Here is a 9164-nt window from a genome sequence, read left to right as displayed (position 1 = left end):
TCTAAGCATTTAGAGTGTAACATTGTTTTGAGAAATGCTGGATGGCAACATTGGACAGGAAGAATAGCCAAGTACGATACTGGCAGAGAAAGATTAGCCAGCAGTGAGATGGTACATGCTTGAAAATATTTCTTGGAAGATATTCCAAAAGAAAAAAAGCAGCAGTAGTGGAATAGGAAGACCTGTCAACAGTATGGTATGTACAGCACTTTAAATGGTTATTTATATGTAAAACGTTGCATTTAGAGTGACATATTTCTTGTAAGAAATGCTGTCTATATTGAAAGAAAGAAAAGTGAACGAGAGTTGTAGTAGAAGTGGAAGACCTGATATCAGTGGGACGGTATGTACAGCATTTTTGAATGATTATTATTGTGTGAAACTTTAGTGAAAGCAATACTGACTATATTGAAAGAAATTAAAGCGGACTGGTGTACTAGTAGAATAGAAAGAACTGACAGTGGTGGGACGGTATGTATAGCATTCTTGAATGATTATTTTAGGTATGAAACACTGTTTAGAGTGAACTATTTTATTTCTCAGAAGAAACGCTGACTGCTTTTGAAGGGAGATAAGTGGACTACAGTACAAGTAGAATAGGAAGATCAGCCAGCACTGTGATGGTATGTACAGAATTATTGTTTCTATAAATCTTTGTATTTAGAGTGAACTATTTCTCAGAAGAAATGCTGACTACTTTTGAAGAAAGATAAGCGGACTATAGTACAAGTAGAATAGGAAGATCAGCCAATACTGTGATGGTATGTACAGAATTCATGAATACTAAAGATTTTAAATCTTTTTATTTAGAGTAAACTATTTCTCAGAAGAAATGCTGACTACTTTTGAAGAAAGAAATGCGGACTATAGTACAAGCAGAATAGGAAGACCTACCAGCACTGTGATGGTATGTACAGAGTTCTTGAATACTGATGATTATTGTATCTATAAATCTTTGTATTTAGAATGAAAATTTTCTCAGAAGAAATACTGACTATACGCAAGAAAGAAAAGTAGACTAGAGTACTAGTAGAAGAGCAAGACCTGATGTACAGCACTTTTGGTGATTATTTTATAAGTAAAACTTGTGTGTTTATAGATTGAAATCTTTCTCAGAAGAAATGCTTACTATGCAAGAGAGAACGGACTTGAGTAGAAGAGGAAGATTTACTATCAGTGAGATGGTATGTACAGCACTTTTGAATGATTATTTTATAAGTAAAACTTTGTGTTTAGAGTGAAATATTTTTTGGAAGAATGCTGACTATTTTAGAAGGAAAAGCAGACTATAGTACAAGTATAAGAGAGATCTGCATCAATTTTCATGGTGTGTAGAGTGTGGCACTAAAGTTGCTGGTAGTAGCAAAATTAGATGATGGCACTAGAGCAGAGAATGTGACGGTACGTACAAAATTCTTGATTATCAGACTATAATATTATAGTAATGTATCCTGGTTAGAATTTTTGAGATGAAAGGATTTACGCCAGCACAGAAAGTGATGAATGCAAAAGAGGTATGTTGAGAGTTGTTGCATTTTAATATTTTCAATCGATGTACACTAGAATTGAAAGAAATTGGGAAGGCAATCCCAAGGACGGTGAATGCTGTATGAAAGAACTGACGGAAGTGAATATGAAGACCAGAATTTCATTACTTTTCATATATTTTTTATATTTAAATGAATATCCGATTTTCGTACCTCAAGTATCCTTCGGGATCACGTGCGCAGGTTACGTGACAGCACTTCCATGATGGGGCGTAACTAGGTATATACGATGTATTATGATGGGTAACTACGTCTGGACGTCCTGAAAAGTGGTCCCACGACGAATTACTACTAATCTCGTCGTGGGGTTACAGACGTTTTCCGTAGTTGCCACGTATCTTCGTTAATACGGGATGAATTACAGGAAAATTTCCCTCTGTATTTGTGGCGAATTTTGCTGTGTCTTCTGTCATGTTGTCCGACAACCTGACTTTGTACTCATGTTGTAGTATCTGTCAAAAACCAGATGTAAACTTGTTGCAATTTCTATTCTTTCCATGATACTGGTTACTGATGAAGGCAGACACTTTTGCTGGTGAAGCTGATCTAGGAACAGTCCAAAGCAAAGAACAGCCATCAAGAGTTACTACCTTGAGAAATTGCCTGTTCCGCATTCCACACATTACCTTCAGCTAGGTCTTTAGCACAGGCTAGCTAGATTTTCTCATTAATTTCACCACTATCATCAAAGAGAGCTGCTGGGTGTAGAGCCAATATATGAGAGAATAAAGTCGCTTTAGAAACAGTCTGTCTTGATGACCCCATAATTCCAATGACACGTACATAAATGAATTCAGCAGTATCTATCCACAATATGTATGTGCTTGCCAAGTTTAGTAGTCTTACTGTATATACAGGAAAACTGATGAAAAAATCGGTAGAATTATTTTGATTCTATTTACAGAAAAATGTTCAAGATTTACCAACTGGCACTTGTCAGATTTGGATTCAGCATATATTGACTTAGAACAGCTTAAACAATTACTTTATATTGAAAAACAAGGTTGATCTGAAAAAAAATCTAGATGTCTACCCTGGACTACGGCTGAGGAACAACCTGCACAACCCTTAGCATGAGTCTCAATTGCACTGTCAATATCCGGCCACCAAACATGAAGCCTTGCCAATTACTTTATCCGTGTCATGCCAGGATGTCCTGAATGGAGTAGTTGCATCACTTTGTGACAACATTTCTGTGGAATCAATACTCTCAGCTAGAGGTGTGCAATCATCTAGATATATCCGATTATCTAGGTATCAGAAGACTTATCGAGATTAGGATGATAAGTTTATTTATCTAGACAATAGTAAACTTCCGTAAATTACTTGTATAGCATGGAATATCTGATGGTGTAGACATCTCCAACTCTCCCACCACTTGAGCACTGTACTAAAACCAACATTTTTCATTTCTTTATACTCTATTTTGCTCACCTTACTGGTTATACATTTGGCAGTTGACTGTGATAATGCATTTGTTTCAATTATCTAGATATGTTAGATAATTGAGATATGTTCGAAAGGAAATATTGAGATATGTCTAAGTTTGTTATCGCATACCTCAACTCTCAGCCCCCAAAAGTGTTGCGAATTGTCAATTGTGTTCTCTTGTAAAAGAAAGGATGTAATTTACTGTCCACTGCACTAGAATAAACTGGCCAACCATGTAATGTATCAAGGCTCACGGTAGTGAGTCGTGCAGCCAAGAAACCACAAAGTGCATGCCCATATAAAGAAGCGTGGCCACTACTGTGAGTTATTTATGTGTAGGGTTAGTTTTGCAATATTAGTCCTGAATTATGGAACATTTTGCAATAGATTTGTATGGCGCCACACATTGTCGACCTGCTTCCGGGTCTTGTATGTGTGTCAATTGTGATGTGTTACCACACACTGTCGACCTGCTTCCTGGTCTTGTATGTGTGTCAATTGTGATGTGTTACCACTCACTGTCGACCTTCTTCCTGGTCTTGTATGTGTGTCAATTGTGATGTGTTACCACACACTGTCGACCTGATTCCTGGTCTTGTATGTGTGTCAATTGTGATGTGTTACCACACACTGTCGAGCTGCTTCCTGGTCTTGTATGTGTGTCAATTGTGATGTGTTACCACTCACTGTCGACCTGCTTCCGGGTCTTGTATGTGTGTCAATTGTGATGTGTTACCACACACTGTCGACCTGCTTCTGGGTCTTGTATGTGTGTCAATTGTGATGTGTTACCACACACTGTCGAGCTGCTTCCTGGTCTTGTATGTGTGTCAATTGTGATGTGTTACCACTCACTGTCGACCTGCTTCCTGGTCTTGTATGTGTGTCAATTGTGATGTGTTACCACACACTGTCGACTTGCTTCCGGGTCTTGTATATGTGTCAATTGTGATTTGTTACCACACACTGTCGACTTGTTTCCGGGTCTTGTATGTATGTCAATTGTGATGTGTTACCACACACTGTCGACTTGCTTCCGAGTCTTGTATGTGTGTCAATTGTGATGTGTTACCACACACTGTCGACCTGATTCCTGGTCTTGTATGTGTGTCAATTGTGATGTGTTACCACACACTGTCGAGCTGCTTCCTGGTCTTGTATGTGTGTCAATTGTGATGCGTTACCACTCACTGTCGACCTGCTTCCGGGTCTTGTATGTGTGTCAATTGTGATGTGTTACCACACACTGTCGACCTGCTTCCGGGTCTTGTATGTGTGTCAATTGTGATGTGTTACCACACACTGTCGAGCTTCTTCCTGGTCTTGTATGTGTGTCAATTGTGATGTGTTACCACTCACTGTCGACCTTCTTCCTGGTCTTGTATGTGTGTCAATTGTGATGTGTTACCACACACTGTCGACTTGCTTCCGGGTCTTGTATATGTGTCAATTGTGATTTGTTACCACACACTGTCGACTTGTTTCCGGGTCTTGTATGTATGTCAATTGTGATGTGTTACCACACACTGTCGACTTGCTTCCGAGTCTTATATGTGTGTCAATTGTGATGTGTTACCACACACTGTCGGCCTGATTCCTGGTCTTGTATGTGTGTCAATTGTGATATGTTACCACACACTGTCGACCTGCTTCCGGGTCTTGTATGTGTGTCAATTGTGATGTGTTACCACACACTGTCGACCTGCTTCCTGGTCTTGTATGTGTGTCAATTGTGATGTGTTACCACTCACTGTCGACCTGCTTCCTGGTCTTGTATGCGTGTCAATTGTGATGTGTTACCACACACTGTCAACCTGCTTCCGGGTCTTGTATGTGTGTCAATTGTGATTTGTTACCACACACTGTGGACTTGTTTCCGGTTCTTGTATGTGTGTCAATTGTGATGTGTTACCACACACTGTCGACTTGCTTCCGAGTCTTGTATGTGTGTCAATTGTGATGTGTTACCACACACTGTCGACTTGCTTCCGAGTCTTGTATGTGTGTCAATTGTGATGTGTTACTACACACTGTCGACCTGATTCCTGGTCTTGTATGTGTGTCAATTGTGATGTGTTACCACACACTGTCGAGCTGCTTCCTGGTCTTGTATGTGTGTCAATTGTGATGCGTTACCACTCACTGTCGACCTGCTTCCGGGTCTTGTATGTGTGTCAATTGTGATGTGTTACCACACACTGTCGACCTGCTTCCGGGTCTTGTATGTGTGTCAATTGTGATGTGTTACCACACACTGTCGAGCTTCTTCCTGGTCTTGTATGTGTGTCAATTGTGATGTGTTACCACTCACTGTCGACCTGCTTCCTGGTCTTGTATGTGTGTCAATTGTGATGTGTTACCACTCACTGTCGACCTGCTTCCTGGTCTTGTATGTGTGTCAATTGTGATGTGTTACCACACACTGTCGACTTGCTTCCGGGTCTTGTATATGTGTCAATTGTGATTTGTTACCACACACTGTCGACTTGTTTCCGGGTCTTGTATGTATGTCAATTGTGATGTGTTACCACACACTGTCGACTTGCTTCCGAGTCTTGTATGTGTGTCAATTGTGATGTGTTACCACACACTGTCGACCTGATTCCTGGTCTTGTATGTGTGTCAATTGTGATGTGTTACCACACACTGTCGAGCTGCTTCCTGGTCTTGTATGTGTGTCAATTGTGATGCGTTACCACTCACTGTCGACCTGCTTCCGGGTATTGTATGTGTGTCAATTGTGATGTGTTACCACACACTGTCGACCTGCTTCCGGGTCTTGTATGTGTGTCAATTGTGATGTGTTACCACACACTGTCGAGCTACTTCCTGGTCTTGTATGTGTGTCAATTGTGATGTGTTACCACTCACTGTCGACCTTCTTCCTGGTCTTGTATGTGTGTCAATTGTGATGTGTTACCACTCACTGTCGACCTGCTTCCTGGTCTTGTATGTGTGTCAATTGTGATGTGTTACCACACACTGTCGACTTGCTTCCGGGTCTTGTATATGTGTCAATTGTGATTTGTTACCACACACTGTCGACTTGTTTCCGGGTCTTGTATGTATGTCAATTGTGATGTGTTACCACACACTGTCGACTTGCTTCCGAGTCTTGTATGTGTGTCAATTGTGATGTGTTACCACACACTGTCGACCTGATTCCTGGTCTTGTATGTGTGTCAATTGTGATGTGTTACCACACACTGTCGAGCTGCTTCCTGGTCTTGTATGTGTGTCAATTGTGATGCGTTACCACTCACTGTCGACCTGCTTCCGGGTCTTGTATGTGTGTCAATTGTGATGTGTTACCACACACTGTCGACCTGCTTCCGGGTCTTGTATGTGTGTCAATTGTGATGTGTTACCACACACTGTCGAGCTTCTTCCTGGTCTTGTATGTGTGTCAATTGTGATGTGTTACCACTCACTGTCGACCTGCTTCCTGGTCTTGTATGTGTGTCAATTGTGATGTGTTACCACTCACTGTCGACCTGCTTCCTGGTCTTGTATGTGTGTCAATTGTGATGTGTTACCACACACTGTCGACTTGCTTCCGGGTCTTGTATATGTGTCAATTGTGATTTGTTACCACACACTGTCGACTTGTTTCCGGGTCTTGTATGTATGTCAATTGTGATGTGTTACCACACACTGTCGACTTGCTTCCGAGTCTTGTATGTGTGTCAATTGTGATGTGTTACCACACACTGTCGACCTGATTCCTGGTCTTGTATGTGTGTCAATTGTGATGTGTTACCACACACTGTCGAGCTGCTTCCTGGTCTTGTATGTGTGTCAATTGTGATGCGTTACCACTCACTGTCGACCTGCTTCCGGGTATTGTATGTGTGTCAATTGTGATGTGTTACCACACACTGTCGACCTGCTTCCGGGTCTTGTATGTGTGTCAATTGTGATGTGTTACCACACACTGTCGAGCTACTTCCTGGTCTTGTATGTGTGTCAATTGTGATGTGTTACCACTCACTGTCGACCTTCTTCCTGGTCTTGTATGTGTGTCAATTGTGATGTGTTACCACTCACTGTCGACCTGCTTCCTGGTCTTGTATGTGTGTCAATTGTGATGTGTTACCACACACTGTCGACTTGCTTCCGGGTCTTGTATATGTGTCAATTGTGATTTGTTACCACACACTGTCGACTTGTTTCCGGGTCTTGTATGTATGTCAATTGTGATGTGTTACCACACACTGTCGACTTGCTTCCGAGTCTTGTATGTGTGTCAATTGTGATGTGTTACCACACACTGTCGACCTGATTCCTGGTCTTGTATGTGTGTCAATTGTGATGTGTTACCACACACTGTCGAGCTGCTTCCTGGTCTTGTATGTGTGTCAATTGTGATGCGTTACCACTCACTGTCGACCTGCTTCCGGGTCTTGTATGTGTGTCAATTGTGATGTGTTACCACACACTGTCGACCTGCTTCCGGGTCTTGTATGTGTGTCAATTGTGATGTGTTACCACACACTGTCGAGCACTTCCTGGTCTTGTATGTGTGTCAATTGTGATGTGTTACCACTCACTGTCGACCTTCTTCCTGGTCTTGTATGTGTGTCAATTGTGATGTGTTACCACACACTGTCGACTTGCTTCCGGGTCTTGTATATGTGTCAATTGTGATTTGTTACCACACACTGTCGACTTGTTTCCGGGTCTTGTATGTATGTCAATTGTGATGTGTTACCACACACTGTCGACTTGCTTCCGAGTCTTGTATGTGTGTCAATTGTGATGTGTTACCACACACTGTCGACCTGATTCCTGGTCTTGTATGTGTGTCAATTGTGATATGTTACCACACACTGTCGACCTGCTTCCGGGTCTTGTATGTGTGTCAATTGTGATGTGTTACCACACACTGTCGACCTGCTTCCTGGTCTTGTATGTGTGTCAATTGTGATGTGTTACCACTCACTGTCGACCTGCTTCCTGGTCTTGTATGCGTGTCAATTGTGATGTGTTACCACACACTGTCAACCTGCTTCCGGGTCTTGTATGTGTGTCAATTGTGATTTGTTACCACACACTGTGGATTTGTTTCCGGTTCTTGTATGTGTGTCAATTGTGATGTGTTACCACACACTGTCGACTTGCTTCCGAGTCTTGTATGTGTGTCAATTGTGATGTGTTACCACACACTGTCGACTTGCTTCCGAGTCTTGTATGTGTGTCAATTGTGATGTGTTACTACACACTGTCGACCTGATTCCTGGTCTTGTATGTATGTCAATTGTGATGTGTTACCACACACTGTCGACCTGCTTCCGGGTCTTGTATGTGTGTCAATTGTGATTTGTTACCACACACTGTTCACTTGTTTCCTGGTCTTGTATGTGTGTCAATTGTGATGTGTTACGTACCACACACTGTCGACCTGCTTCCGGGTCTTGTATGTGTGTCAACTGTGATGTGTTACCACACACTGTCGACCTGTTTCCGGGTCTTGTATGTGTGTCAGTTGTGATGTTTTGCCACACACTTTCGACCTGCTTACAGGTCTTGTATGTATGTCAATTGTGATGTGTTACCACACACTGTCGACCTGCTTCCGGATCTTGTATGTGTGTCAATTGTGATTTGTTACCACACACTGTCGACCTGTTTCCGGGTCTTGTATGTGTGTCAATTGTGATGTGTTACCACACACTGTCAACCTGTTTCCGGGTCTTGTATTTGTGTCAATTGTGTTGTGTTACCACACACTGTCGACCTGCTTCCGGGTCTTGTATGTGTGTCAATTGTGATTTGTTACCACACACTGTCGACTTGTTTCCGGGTCTTGTATGTGTGCCAATTGTGATTTGTTACCACGAACTGTCAACCTGTTTCCGGGTCTTGTATGTGCATCAATTGCGATGTGTTTCCACACAGTCGATCTGCTTCCGGTTTTTGTATGTGTGCCAATTGTGATTTGTTACTACATACTGTTGACCTGTTTCCAGGTCTTGTATGTGTGTCAATTGTGATGTGTTACCATACACTGTCGACCTGATTCCGGGTCTTGTATGTGTGTCAATTGTGATGTGTTACCGCACACTGTCGACCTGCTTCCGGGTCTTGTATGTGTGTCAATTGTGATGTGTTACCACACACTGTCGACCTGATTCCGGCCCTTGTGTGTGTGTCAATTGTGATTTGTTACCACGCACTGTTGACCTG

The 9164-nt window shown here is 42.0% G+C and overlaps 1 long non-coding RNA gene across 1 annotated transcript; it reads left to right on the top strand.

The window, feature by feature from the left end:
- The first annotated feature begins 805 nt into the window (after window positions 1-805).
- On the top strand, window positions 806-1699 carry LOC136236363 (uncharacterized). The gene is made up of 6 exons (XR_010692105.1): window positions 806-907; window positions 966-1063; window positions 1117-1184; window positions 1237-1401; window positions 1460-1514; window positions 1564-1699. It is a non-coding gene; the product is annotated as an uncharacterized lncRNA (long non-coding RNA).
- Window positions 1700-9164: the final 7465 nt, after the last annotated feature.

This window comes from Dysidea avara, chromosome 1, assembly GCF_963678975.1.
Source record: "Dysidea avara chromosome 1, odDysAvar1.4, whole genome shotgun sequence".
NCBI classification, from domain to species: Eukaryota; Metazoa; Porifera; class Demospongiae; order Dictyoceratida; family Dysideidae; genus Dysidea; species Dysidea avara.
The sequence above is the reverse complement of the archived record's forward strand: the minus strand, read 5'-3'. Positions and strand labels throughout refer to the sequence as shown.